Below are 13,921 nucleotides of genomic sequence, written 5' to 3' on the forward strand. Positions count from 1 at the left end.
ATTTTTATAAGTCACCATCTCTACATTAGATCCAGTAGTAACAATAGTTGTAATGACTTCTGCTACATGGAACCCAGCACCCAACATGTAATCCCCATATCAAATCCTCATTTCTCTGTTTCTACAGAGACTGGAAAAAAAAAAACTTCAGAGAAAGCCATATACATGATAAACCATCGGTCCTCCCAGGTGAACCCCAGAGACAGTTCAGGCACCACCACCTCCTGTCACCCTAGCCTCCAGTCTGAGGTGGTCTCCTTGAAAGTCTGCTCAGCCACTGGCTTCCATGTCACACTTGCTTGCTTAGTTTTGTTTGTATTTGTAATGCTTAGAGTTTGCTGAACTTCTTGAATGTGTAAATTTTTTTGTCTTCCAGGCTACCCTAGTCCCCAGTCCCCTCAGAAGTGGGACAGAAACGGGAAAAATGCTCATTGGACATGATGCCAGCCACCAAGACTTAAATATTTCCATGCTGCCCCTTTCATCCTGTTTCTGAAGGTAAATTAGACTGCGCTTGTCTCACAAACCCATTGGCTCTTGATCTCCTTTCTTGATCTTTTATGTCATTGCTTTTCAAATTGGATACTTTTCTTCTTTATGGTCATTGACTCTTTTATTTGACTTATTTTGATAATAAGCTCATCCAAAAGATTAGCTATTTTCACATACATACTAGTTTTCATTCTAACATTCCTATTTGGTTCTTTTTGTGTTTTCTGTTCTTTGGTGACACATTCCTTCACTGGGAGACCATTTCCTTCACTTCATTGATTGTAGTTTCAATAGCTGGGCTCAAGTCCCAATCTCAGTCCTGTTTCCAGCCCTTCCTTTCAAAGTGAAATGTTAGTGGTTGGTCCTGCTAGTTGTGGCCGCAAAGTATCAGTGACTGGACAGAGCTCCACAGAAAGGCAGGTCCCTCTCTTTTCATTTCCATGTCTTTTGGAATGCCCTTTCAACCTCCACTAGATTTGAAGGCATTAGTTCCTTTTTTCCTCTGAACAAAGAAATGACAGGTTTTCTCTCAGTAGTCACCAGATGCCAAGGACACTCTTACAGCTCACCCCTGGACCAAAGCCACAAAGGTAGAGAGTGCACTTGGCATCAAACCCACCTCACAAGTTCTAGCCTCCTTGTGAATTCTGGGACTTTCAAACCTCTCTACAGAGCTTTCAGTTAATGTTTTAATATTATGGGCAAGGTTTATAGTGGTCATTTTCTAGAGGTTCAGTCTGAAAGGAGATTGTGCCTCCTGTCTCAGAGGAAAACTCTCTTATCCACTACTTGTCATTATCTGGCTAGAAGGTATGACTCTCAGTCCATAAAAGCAGTTAGACAGAAACCCGAGTATCCATCTTCGGTAATTTTTTTTTCTACATGATACTCCCAACCTCAGGCTAGTTTTGCAGTTCAGGGTCATGTGACACTCCATAAACATTAATCCAGATGGACCACTGTGGAGTCATCTCTTGTCGATGTGTATGTGGCCCTATCAAATCATTTGGCTTTCTGCTACTCCTACCTGCACTGGTATGGCTACCTAACTTCCAGATGCCGAGACAGACAAGCTGCCATTTCTTCTCCAGGGTCTCCAGCTCCCTAGTGGTACCACAGAGAGGGACAGCTGGGCCCTTCCTCTCTCCAGACTTCCAGATATCTCTCTTCCCATGTCTTTCTCTGAGTGGTACTTCCTTGGTTCAGGCTTGAACAAATTCTTCCTTCAAGTCTCTTAGTGACAGACTATTGTTTTCCTGCAATGTCTGAAGTTTTCTTAAGAAGTTATGGTTCTGGAGCATCATAGCCAGAAAGATATAAGAGCTGCTTTTGTTTCTACTAGGTCAAATGTTTCCCCTGATGTTATGAGTTCAGAGCTGACCAATAGCTTGCATAAAGCAGAAGGAGAAAGGCCAGACAAAGAGAAAACATGAGCAGAGGAAAAAAAATCCTATAGTTTGATATCATAGACTATGATTCAGAGAAGAAAATATTTTATTCATCTCTAGGTCCCTAGTATGTATCCTAGTGTCTGGCATATGGTGATTTTCTAATAAATGGCTATTAAATGAATGAGCTAATTTTCCATATAACATGGGGAAACCTCATGACATATAACCTCTGTCCTCTGAGCTAGAAAATAGAGATAATAATGCTGATGGTGTTGTCCAAGATTAAATGGCAGTATGCCCACTTTGTGAAGATGGTTCTAATTGGAATGTGTTGTTGCTGTTGTTATGAATGTTTGCTGAGCTGAGCTAGAGCCTGGCATCTTTGTCTAAACCCCTGTGAATCCTCAGGTTCAGTCAACTGGAAACATGTATTCATCCCCGCCCTCCACCCCACATCCAGAGAAAATGTACCAATTCAATGTATTTCTGATGCTCTCCGAATTACTTACCCTCCTGATGACAGCTTTTATGTCAGTTTGCTTGATGGTCACTGGATGCTGTGAATCGATTTTAGATTAGATTTCACTCTGTATAGAATGACTAACAAGCCCTGGGCAAGTGGTGATAATATTGTGCCTCACCTTTAAAAAATAATTTGGCTATTTTCATATTTTACTTAGAATTGAAAGTGAGTTCTGATTACACATGGTAAGTACTTTTTGAGTGTTTATAGCAGGTTTTGTTTGTTTGTTTGTTTTTGCAGAACACCTGATGTAAAGTGAATGAGCTTATGTGTCTGTTGAAACTTTTATAAATGGTGTCTTAGTCAATGTTCTACCGCTGTGAAGAGACAACATGACCCCAGCAGCCCTTATAAAGGAAAACATTTAAATGGGTGGGAATCACAGTGGCATGTAGGCAGACGTGGTGCTGGAGAAGGAGCTGGGAGTTCTACATCCAGTCAGCAGGCAGCAGGAAGAGCCAGCCACTGGGCTTGGCGTCAGCATTTGGAACCCTAAAGCCCACCCCCAGTGACACATTTCCTCCATTAAGACCACACCTCCCTATGAGCCTATGGGACCACTTTCATTCAAACAACCACATTCTACTTCCTGTCTCCCGTGGGCTTGTATCCATATCATAATTCAGCTCAACTTCAGCAGTCCCCATCCATCACATTTTCAACTCTGTTTAAAAGTCCAAATTCAATCTCTTCTGAGATTCATGGTGATCTCTTTATTGTAACTCCCTGTAAAGCAGACCACATACTTCCAATATACACAATGGCACAGGGTATCCATTACCATTCCAAAGGGGTGGAAAGGGAGCCTAGTGAGGAAATACTGGACCAATGTAAGATCAAAAACAAGCTGGTCTGCATCTCCATGTCTGATGTCAAAGTGCTCTTCAGATCTTCAATTACTTTCAGCTTTGTTGATCACAACACTTTTTTCTCTCTTGGGCTGGTTCCACTCTCTGTTAGCAGCTTTCCTCAGCAGGTATCCCACAGTTCTGGCATCTCCAACATCTTGGGGTCTCCAAGGCAATCCAGGCTTCATCTTCACAGCTTCATACAATAGCCTCTCTAGGCCTTCATGCAGGGACACTTCTGACACATGTCTGGGCTCAGTGGCTTTCCTTAGTTGGAGAGGCAAATTCCGTAGCCCCTTTCTTGTATCTTTGACTCTAAAACCAGAACCACATGGCAAAAGCTGTCAAATTCTGCTAGGTGGGGCTGCAACATGGCCTCCTCACTCAAATACATTTTCACCAGCTTTCTGTTTTCCATGGTTTCTTTTACAGCCTAAACTTGGCTGTCCTGGAACTTGCTCTGTAGACCTGACTGGCCTTAAACTCAAAGATCTACCTGCCTCTGGCTTCCAGGTGCTAGGATTAAAGGCATACACCACCACACCCAGCTCTAAGCTTTTCTTTAATTTCTTTTTACAAGTTGGAAGCTAGATGAGTTGAGTCTTGCTCTGACATCATTACCCCCTTTATTCCATCTAGCATCAGGCTTTTCAAATTTTTTATTTTTTTATGCACTGGACTTCTTAGCTCCATTATACTTTCCAGTGCTCCTTCTCTCTTCAAACTACATTTCATATTTTTCTATGCTCAGCTTGCTCCTTTTCATTATATAACTGTGCCAGACTGGCCACTAATAACCAAGCAACACAGTTAATACTAGGCTGTTTTGAAATCTCCTCTACCAACACCATTAATTCAAAATTCTTCACTTTAGCCTCAGGCAGACTTTTTGAACAAGGGCCAAAATATCAGAAGAACAAGCTCTAGGGAACATCTTCTTCTCTGAAACCTCTTGAACTGGACCCCCACAGTTTAAATCACTCTCAGCACCATTGTCTTCCATGTTGCTACTAGCATGGCTGATAAAACCCCATTTAAAATGTTCAATAACTTTTCTAGTTCAAAATCCCAAAGTGTTCCATATTCCTCCAAACAAAAGCATGGTCAGGCCTATCACAGCAATACTCCAGTTCCTGGCAACATCTTCTATCTTAGTCAGTGTTCTCGTGTGGTGACGGGACACCATGACTATGGCAACTCTTATAAAGGAAAACATTTAACTGGAACTGGCTCACAGGTTCAGAGGTTTAGTCTATTATAATCATGGTGGGAAACATATGGGTGTGCAGGCAGGCATGGTGCTGGAGAGGTAGCTGAAGAGTTCTATATCTGGATTGTCAGGTGGCAGGAAGAGAGAGCCACTGGGCCTGGCTTGAACGTTTATAACCCCAAGGCCCACCCCCAGTGACACAGTTCCTCAATCAAGGCCACACCTACTCCAATAAGGCCTTACCTCCTAATCCCTGTCAAGTAGTGCCACTCCCTAATGACTAAGCATTCAAATATATGCGCCTATGGGGACCATTCCTATTCAAATACCACAGTGGCAAGTTACTTATTAATAATTTCTAATTTTTGATGTTTTTTTTTGTATAGGGAAAAAGCATTACTCATTTCTAGCAAATTTAGCTATAGGAAGGACTAGCCTAAACCTTAGTATCTCCCAGGAAGCTCCTCAAACATGACAGATTGCACATGAAGAATCTTGTATCATTTGTAAGCCACTTTTGGCAAATGGACGGACCTAGAAAAGAGTATATTGAGTGTGGTAACTCATACCTTGAAAGAAAAACACTGCATGATCTCTCTTATTTGAGGTTCATAGGCCCAAATCTTCAGATATATGTTTAGCTACCACCCCTCATCAGGGAACCTTCTCTTCACAACAAATAGAGATCATCACAGAAAACCACAGTTAAATGCAATGCAGAGATTAATGGATCATGGAGAGCCCAACCGCAACGGGTACATCTATACCACAGCTCCTGCATCTATAGCTCAGGGGACGTTAGAAGAGGATGTGGTGTAGATGTAACCAACCGTCTATTAAATAAGAAACACAGAAACAATGTAAAAGAGAAAGCCGAGAAGTCAGAGCTCAGAGCTAAAATCTCACCCTTCCTCCTGCTGTCCCAGCTTCGCGAAAAGAGACCTACTTCCTGTCGGTTCGTTTTTTTATAGTATGTTGTTCTGCCTTCTCATTGGTTGTAAACCCAAACACATGACTGCCTCGTCACTGTCTGAATGTACAGCCCCCTAGGTCTTAAAGGCATATGTCTCCAATGCTGACTGTATCCCTGAACACACAGAGATCTTATGGGATTAAAGGCGTGTGCCACCACCGCCACACTCTTGCTATGGCTCTACTAGCTCTGACCCCCGGACAACTTTATTTATTAACATACAATCAAAATAATAATTCAGTACAATTAGATTACCACCACAATGTGGAAAGATGTAAGAGCCAGAATACCAGCAGTCTGCTGTTAAACAGTTTCTTCTAGAAATTATTAACATAAGCAAGACTGGAACAGAGACAATATCAATAGGCATGCTAATACAAAGAGGAAAATATCATAGGGTCCTACCCCTAGACAAATGAGCTATGGGCAACTAATGACTACTGAGAGAGAGAGAGAGAGAGAGAGAGAGAGAGAGAGAGAGAGAGAGAGAGAGAGAGAGAGAGAGAGAGAGCCTCTTCCTAGGAATGAGTCTCTAATTGGTTTTCCAATACATGGTAGTTATCCTGAAACCATATACACACAACAAAAGCAGACCCAGAAGTTTGTATTATATTATCTGTGCATTCTTATACATCCACATATATGTAACACTAATCATCAAAGAAAAAGAGGCTATCAGTTCGAAAGTGGGAGCATTGAAGGAGTTGGAGGGAATGGATTTGAGAGGAGATGGAGGAGGAAAGGGTAGGGGGAAAGCGATGTAATTATGTGTTAATTAAAGTGTATTAACGACTTGTACCATGGCACACAGTATCTCAGACTTAAGATTCCGGTTCAACCATGGAAGCGAGGCTGTGAGGAGGACTTCAGAGAAGGCTAATGGCTTGTGAATTTTATATAATGTCTATCAAAGGGTTGACACAGGCTATGAGGGTTAGCAGGCAAGTTGCAAAGCAAGTCCCAGATCTCAGTGGTCTCTCCATGGAGAGATGGGGGTAAAGAGTGGTAGAAGGGAGAGTATGAGGGGACATTTATGTTGGGGGGTTCCATGTGCATAGCATGGAGATCAAGATCTACAGGTTAGAGATGCTGAGGAGTTGAACCTTGACTTCATGAGGATGCCTAGCCTTTGGGCAAGAAGTTTTAGTCAATAAAGAACTTTTCAGGAGCTTCCTTTATGTAAGACCTTGTACAAAATGCTAAGATTTCACATACACCTTCCAAAGTATTTTTAAAGTTCTCCCTCCACCTCTCTCTCTCTCTCTCTCTCTCTCTCTCTCTCTCTCTCTCTCTCTCTCTCTCTCTCTCTCTCTCTTACACACACACACACACACACACACACACACACACACACACACACACACCCCAACTCAGACGTTTTAAAAAGGAGAGCCTTCCTGTAGATTATATAGAATGGATTTTGAAGGTACAGTTTGATGTTGAAAGCTGTGCTTTCTTTGGAAAATTATTTAACTTTTCTGTGCTTCAGTCACATTATCAGTAAAAATAAAATGATGTTATGGCAAGTGTGAGGATGAAAAACGAGTGCTTTTGTGCTCAGTTTTAGAATGGTAGTTATGTTCTCAGTAGCTGCTGTCTATTTACTGTTATTTTGTGGAATTGGGAATATTGGGAGCCAGCTGTTTGCAAGGCTAGTAATGAGTGCTTATGAGTAATTTTGCTGAGATAAATACACTTGAATTCAGTGACAAGAGAAACAGAGGGGAGTGAGTCAGTGGGAAAGCTGGGTTTGGATTTAAAAGGAGGCTCAGAACTAATGAGATGTCAAAGGTCTCGATCTGGAGAGGAAGCACAGTTGGGCACCCCCGTGAGAAAGCCTACACAGGGCTTAAATATGGGATCAGAATGCCCCATGGAGTCTAGCACCTGAAGATGGTTATCTGATACCTGAAGTAAATAGAGACCTGCTACTAAACAACTTGGTGTTGGGTCCTTGGGACAGCAGCTTCTGTTTTACTTGCCTGTCATCAAGCCTTAGGTATGTCCTGCAGTTTGCCTGTGCTAAGATTGGTCATTGAAACCTGAGTTTGACTAGTAACAGCAATCCTGTAGCTGCTCCTGTTCCTATTAATGATAGTATCTACTGAGTGCATGAGTCAAGTTTATAACATGCTTTATTTGCACAAATCCCACGAGGGACCACCTTATTTCCATTTTCCAGATGAGAACTTTAAGCACCAAGAAATTGTTTTGAGAGATGACAGGTTGGAAAGAGAGATGGTTAAATCTCTGCTCTTCACAGGTCTTCAAAAATCTGGAAGAACAGAGCTCTTAAATAAGAGAGAGAGAGAGAGAGAGAGACAGAGAGAGAGACAGAGAGAGAGACAGAGAGAGAGAGACAGAGAGAGAGAGACAGAGAGAGACAGAGAGAGAGACAGAGAGACAGAGACAGAGAGACAGAGACAGACAGAGAGACAAAGACAGAGAGACAGAAAGACAGAGACCAAAGTAGTTCAATTCTAGGAAACAAGTTGTTATCTAGCAGACAGAGGGCAGGAGGAAGGGGATGGAGAGAAAGAAAACTGAGAGCAGAACTGTGTATCTAGCCCAGTGTTCCACTCAGCAGATGTTGAATGTAAGTGACCATGAGATAGAGAAGAGGAGCCAGGGTCAGTACCATAAACTCAGCTGCTGACTCTCTTGCGCTGAGAACTATCCTGGAAATTAAACCCACAGTTTCCCCACTGTGTGGTCTTGTGCAGCTGTGTTGGATCACCTTCATATTCAAGGAATGAAACCCATCTCCTGTAGGGCTGATGAGGTTGGCTTGGTTGGAACTACTGGGAAGTGGTCTGTAGATCTCCAACTTTAAACTTACCTAGGAAATTGACAAGAAAGCGCTGATCATAAATAATCCTTCTTGATGAAGACACTGTCTGGTTAAAGGAAGCTCCTTATTTCTTATCCCACTGAGGAGCGGCAGAGAAAGCCTGAACAACTTAATACACTCAAAGTTCAGAACATGAGTATGAGCCATTGTGGTTTCTTCCTTCAACATAGGTTAGCCCTTGATATCTGAGGTTCCTACTTCTTCAGATTTAACCAAACACAGACCATAGATATTCAAGTGTACTGAAGATGTACATACATGTTCTCATTATTATTCCCCAAACTATAGCCCAATAACCAGTCATAAGTAATTTACATTGTATCTGGCATTATAAATAATCTAGAGGGGGTTTAAAATCTACCAAAGGCAGGACACAAATGATCTGCAAATACTATGCCATGTTACATAAGCAACTTGTGCAACCCTGAATTTTGGTGTCCCAGGGGGTCCTGGAACCAACCCACCATGGATATTGAGGAACAGTTCTATTTGAGAGTGGAGTTGATTAGATTGCTGCTGAAATCTTTTATTGTTTAGATTGCAGATTTTCTGCTTGTATTTTGCTGTGCCTGTCACAAGCTTTATTTAATTTCAATGTTTTTTTCCAAAGTGAATTTTCCCTATACACCAAAGAAACAGAAGGTGAAAAGCAGCTGAAATGCCCTCAGAACTCTCCCAGCATTGTTCAATGATTAGATAAGAGGAGAGGTCCCTGAGATTTCCATTTCAATCAAGTTTTCCATTAATGAAGAGATTGACTTATTCCCTAGTTTAAGCTCTTACAGACAGCAGCAGGTTGCTATGTTATGGGGAGCAATAAGCAATTTGTCCTATGACAATAGACAACCCTCACCAATTTTAAAGTCAATATCTTTGTAGAGGTCTAGTGACAGGAAGGTAAAGACCACCTCAGGCAGTATCTGGGCTCTGGTAGTCCAGGAGTCATGAGAGTTTTGTTGTAACCAGTTAAGACAATGTCCATCAGGAATGGGACAGTTTTCCCTTTGGGCACTGGAATATTTCTGCTGAAACTGTTTTGGGGAAGTCTTTCAGAGGACAATAGTTGAACCCAAACCTGTGGTTCTGACTGCTTCTCAGGGCTTAGCTTTCCCTGAATTTTGTCAAACTGATTTCTGACTTTTTTGGCCTGAATTAGGATAGGATGGCCAGTGTGAATTTTAAGGGATTGTTCTAAATGTCAGTAGATTTGAGAGAAACACATTTGGATTGCTCTGTAATGTTAACTGGTGGAAGCGAGGAGGAGATTAGACACAGGGAATTGGGGTGTGAATGTTCAGCAAGGTAGTGTGGTTCTTGTGACCTTCAGCTCTTTGTAGCTGTGTTATTCTAAAAGACCACGGGTCCTAGTGGCCTCTTCTGATGTCTGGTACAGAAATATCCACACACATGCATGAAAAACTTTGCACCTCCTATTCCAAACGTGTAGAGTGGCACATCTTTCTGAATAATTATGGGTAACCATAACCAAAAAATAAAGCTACGTCCAAAGACAATTTGGACAGATGTCTCAGGGCAAAACAAGGGTCATGAAAAACTTGCCTCTGTTGTTTGAATCTTAGATGGTCTTTTTAATAAAAAAAAAACCCAGAGCCAGATATCAGGGTGGAAGCTGAAAGATCAGAGAAGCAGAGCAGCCAGCCACTAGTTCTTACCTCTACAAAATCCTCAGCTTAAAGAGAGTGAGCTTTCTTATGCCTTATATACCTTCCTCTTCCCAGACATTACTTACTGGGATTAAGACATGTGTTCTTCCCAGTACTGAGATTCAAGGTGTGTGCCACCACTTCCTGGCTCTGTTTCTAGTGTGGCCTGGAATTCATAGAGATCTAGAGGATCTCTGCCTCTGAGTGATAGGATTAAGTGTGTGCCACCATTGTCTGACCTCTATGTCTAATCTAGTGCTTGGCTCTGTCCTCTGATGCTCAGGCAAGTTTATTAGGGTACACAATATATCACCACACAAGGGTCCTGGAAACTTGCCTCTGTGGTGTTATAATTTCCCTGCTCATCCCCTGTAGTTTCAATACTTACCTCCTAGAATTTACAGGCTCAAATTTATAGCCCTATACATGGTTATGGTGTTGGAAGTTGGGGAATTTTGGGGGGTAATTAGGGTTTGATAGAGTCATGAAAATGGGGTTTCTATGGTAGCATTTTATAAGGAAGAGGTAGATATTTGAGCTCTTCTTAACTTGTGATGCCCTCTGCCATGTTATAATACAGCAAGAGGCCCTCATTAAGTGCCTGTACCATAGCACATAGACTTTTACGTGAAATAAACCTATGTTCTTTATAAGTTACTTGATCTCAGGTATTTTGTTAAAGGAACCAAAAATGGGCCAAGACAGTATCACAATCTCCTGTGTTGATTCATCAAGGCTAGTGACCCATGCTATTCTTGCTGCCTAAAATCTAGACATTGGTGAACTTCCAACCCAAGTTCTTGATTAGGCCTGATTAGAAGATCATAGGACATTTGAGAAGAGAAGTGGCTGTTAGCTGTACCACTTCCTCTGCTGTGCATTGGATTCTCAAGAGGAAAAGGAGTTTGGGGATATTTGTACAGTGTGTGAAGGTGCATTTCTGTGATAGGTGTCATAAAGAGCTAAATGGCCAATAGTTAGGCAGGAGGTATAGGTGGGACTTCTGAGCAGAGAGAAAGGAAGAGGAGGAGGAATCTAGGTGTATGGGAGATCCCAGAGGAAACAGGTAGTACAAGATGGAAGGGAGGTAACACCATGTGATAGAACACAGATTAATATAAATGGGTTAATTTAAGGTATACAAGCTGGTTAGGAACAAGTCTAAGTTATAGGCTGAGCTTTCATAATTAATAAGAAGTCTCCATGTCATTATTTGGGAGCTGACTGGTGGTACAGACTCATTACAAGAAGGTGTTTGACATTCTCATCAAGCCCCCATGGCCCAGGCCCACTGAACTTGCCCCACTGAACTCCTGCTTCTTAGACACATAAAACTTTGTGCCCTGCGATAGAAATTTTATCAGAATTATCCAGGAATTAAAGAGGAAGAGTCTTGACAGTGTTTTCAATATTTCCTGGGCTGATTCTATGGGAAAATCCTGATAATATGCTCTGTGATTGGGCTTCCTTTTGGGCTGAAGAGAAGCCCCCAAAATCCAGAGTCAGCACTAAAGATAGGGAGGCTCCTTCTCTCACTCCACATGGATTCAAATACATACTTCTTTCATGTTATAGACACTATCCCCACACCCTTACCAAAATGCAATGAGTGCAATTTAAGGCTCCATTCCAGGGAAGTTAAAGAACACAATCTCAAACTGTTAATCAAAGGGAAGAAATATAGAGAATCACAGCAAACCTTTTGGGGAGAAGAATGTGGGTGACAGAGATAAGGCCAAGAACAGAGCTAGCAAGATGGAAGAGGAGCGTGATGCTGAGGACTCAGCAGGAAAAGAGAAATCCAGAGGGCAGACCAAGTGATGGGTGCTCTGCAGCTCTGAACAGTGCCTCTCTGAGCTGCTTCCTTTAGGCACAGTTTTCTGTTTATTTAAATGGTGGGATTTGAGCTCTGGAACACTAACAAACTGATTAACCAGAATCAGTTCTATAATTGCCATTTATTCTTAATCCTTTGAATGGGAAAATGTTCACCTGGCCAGATGGGAAAATGCTGATAGCTGGAGAGGCCACTGTGTGGCAACTTGATCACCTTATTATGAGGGGGAGGAAAAGGGGGTCATATTTCTTGAGTGCCTACTTGTTAGGGACAGTTATATTTATTTGAATAATTTTTAATAATAACAGGCATTCTATGAGTTTGCAAGAAAGGTTCGAGGGAACATGTATTCATTAAGTGGCTGGGAAGGTCTTGTACAAATATCCAAACACTTCATGGTCTCATGTATTCTCTCTAAGATGGCTGTGGACATAAACTCAAAGAATGCTTATTGCGGGAAACATTAAATGCTGAAAATTGTGAGAGAGGAGATGAAATCTCAACTGTCCAACCATCCTGATTCTTCACTAGTAGAATAATTTTTTTATTTTGTTAGATTTCCTTAGATGTTACTGTATTTAAAACAACTTTCTTCTCAGTATAATATTATTAAAATTTATGTTTATCTTAAAACATGGCAACAAGAAACATAAATTATTTTAGTGCATAATGAAAATCATAAAACAAACACAATTTGGAGCCAGAAGGCTCAACTGTATGAATGTCACTTCAGAAACTGTATGTGCAACACAGTTGACCCCAATACAAAACATAGCTTCATGTTTTGAAAAGATTTATTTATTTGTTATGTATGCAGTGTTCTGTCTGCATGTCTGCCTGCATGCTAGAAGAGGGCACCAGACCAGATATCATTATAGATGATTGTGAACCACCATGTGGTTGCTGGGACTTGAACTCAGGACCTCTGGAAGAGCAGCCAGTGCTCTTAACCTCTGAGCCATCTCTTCAGACCCCCTTTTTAACATAACTTATTTATTGATTCTTTGAGAGTTTCACATCATGCACCCCAATTCCACTTATTTCCCAGTCCCTCCATATCTGCCCTTCACCCCTGCAGTGTCTCACCAAAAGAAAATAAAAGTTTAAAATAAAAACAAGACATAACAAAACAAACAAGTGAAACAAAACAAAAAACCTTTTCCCTCCTTTGTCTTTCCCACTTTTCCAACACCTCTTCATTCTTCCTGGTGGCACTGGGATCAGAGGTGAGTCACAGAGTATACCCTTTCGTCCAATCATCTTTACTTGCAAATGTTCATTGCAATTAGTCCTTGATCTGGCTCAAAGCCTCTGGCTTCTGGCATAACATCATCACTGGACCCTCACTGAAACTCCTCTCAGATATCCTGTGGCCACTCCGTGTCATGGAGATGCTTCTGGTATTGTACCACAGGACCAATCCCTTCACACATTCCAATAGGTCATAGATGGGGTAGATGTTAGGGTGGGCCAATCCAGGGCCCTGGATATGGGCCTGGGTGGTAGTTGAACTGGTCAGTCCAGGCCACTGGGGCCACCCCCATCAGATGAGGGGTGGTACCATCGTTCCTGAGCGCAGGGGGCTCAGCTGTCCTGTGGGGGTTGCGGCCAGTTCTCTTGCTGCAGTGTCCGGTGAGGATCAGGGACAGCAAAGGGCAGGGATGGCTAAGCAAGGCCCTTTGATTTCATCACTCATGGTTCCTATGGACTCGTGAGGTGATATGGGCCCCAGACATCAACACAGACCTCAGCTGCATCAGGACTAGGGACCCAGACATGGTAATTGGCAGTAACTTGGGCCTGGACAAATCATGACCCCACTCTGATCTATATGACCCTGGCTGCATCATGGCCTTCAGACTTCAACAAGGCCACAGGTTGTGACCCAGACCCTGGGTTTCCATGTGGCCTTTGTTGGCAACATAGGCCATGGACTTTAACACAGACCCTGGATGTGGTAGGACCATAGACCCAGACATGGTCCTCAGCAGCAGCCTGGGCTTGGATGTCACCACAGCCTCAGGTGACAGTGCAGGCCACTCAAATTGGCATGGCCCTAGTGGCAGTGTGGGCCCTTGGACACCAACATGCCCCTAGGTGGCAGCTCAGACCCCAGGCATCTGCATGGCCTT

General features: G+C 42.4%; 1 long non-coding RNA gene across 1 annotated transcript in view; it reads left to right on the plus strand.

The window, feature by feature from the left end:
* The first annotated feature begins 374 nt into the window (after positions 1-374).
* Positions 375-13,921, plus strand: part of LOC121832185 (uncharacterized) — a 35,021-nt gene continuing 21,474 nt past the window's right edge. The window contains exon 1 of the long non-coding RNA XR_006075716.2: positions 375-498. This is a non-coding gene — a long non-coding RNA (uncharacterized LOC121832185). The remainder of the gene's footprint in view (positions 499-13,921) is intronic.

This window comes from Peromyscus maniculatus, chromosome 9 (assembly GCF_049852395.1).
Source record: "Peromyscus maniculatus bairdii isolate BWxNUB_F1_BW_parent chromosome 9, HU_Pman_BW_mat_3.1, whole genome shotgun sequence".
Lineage (NCBI taxonomy): Eukaryota > Metazoa > Chordata > Mammalia > Rodentia > Cricetidae > Peromyscus > Peromyscus maniculatus.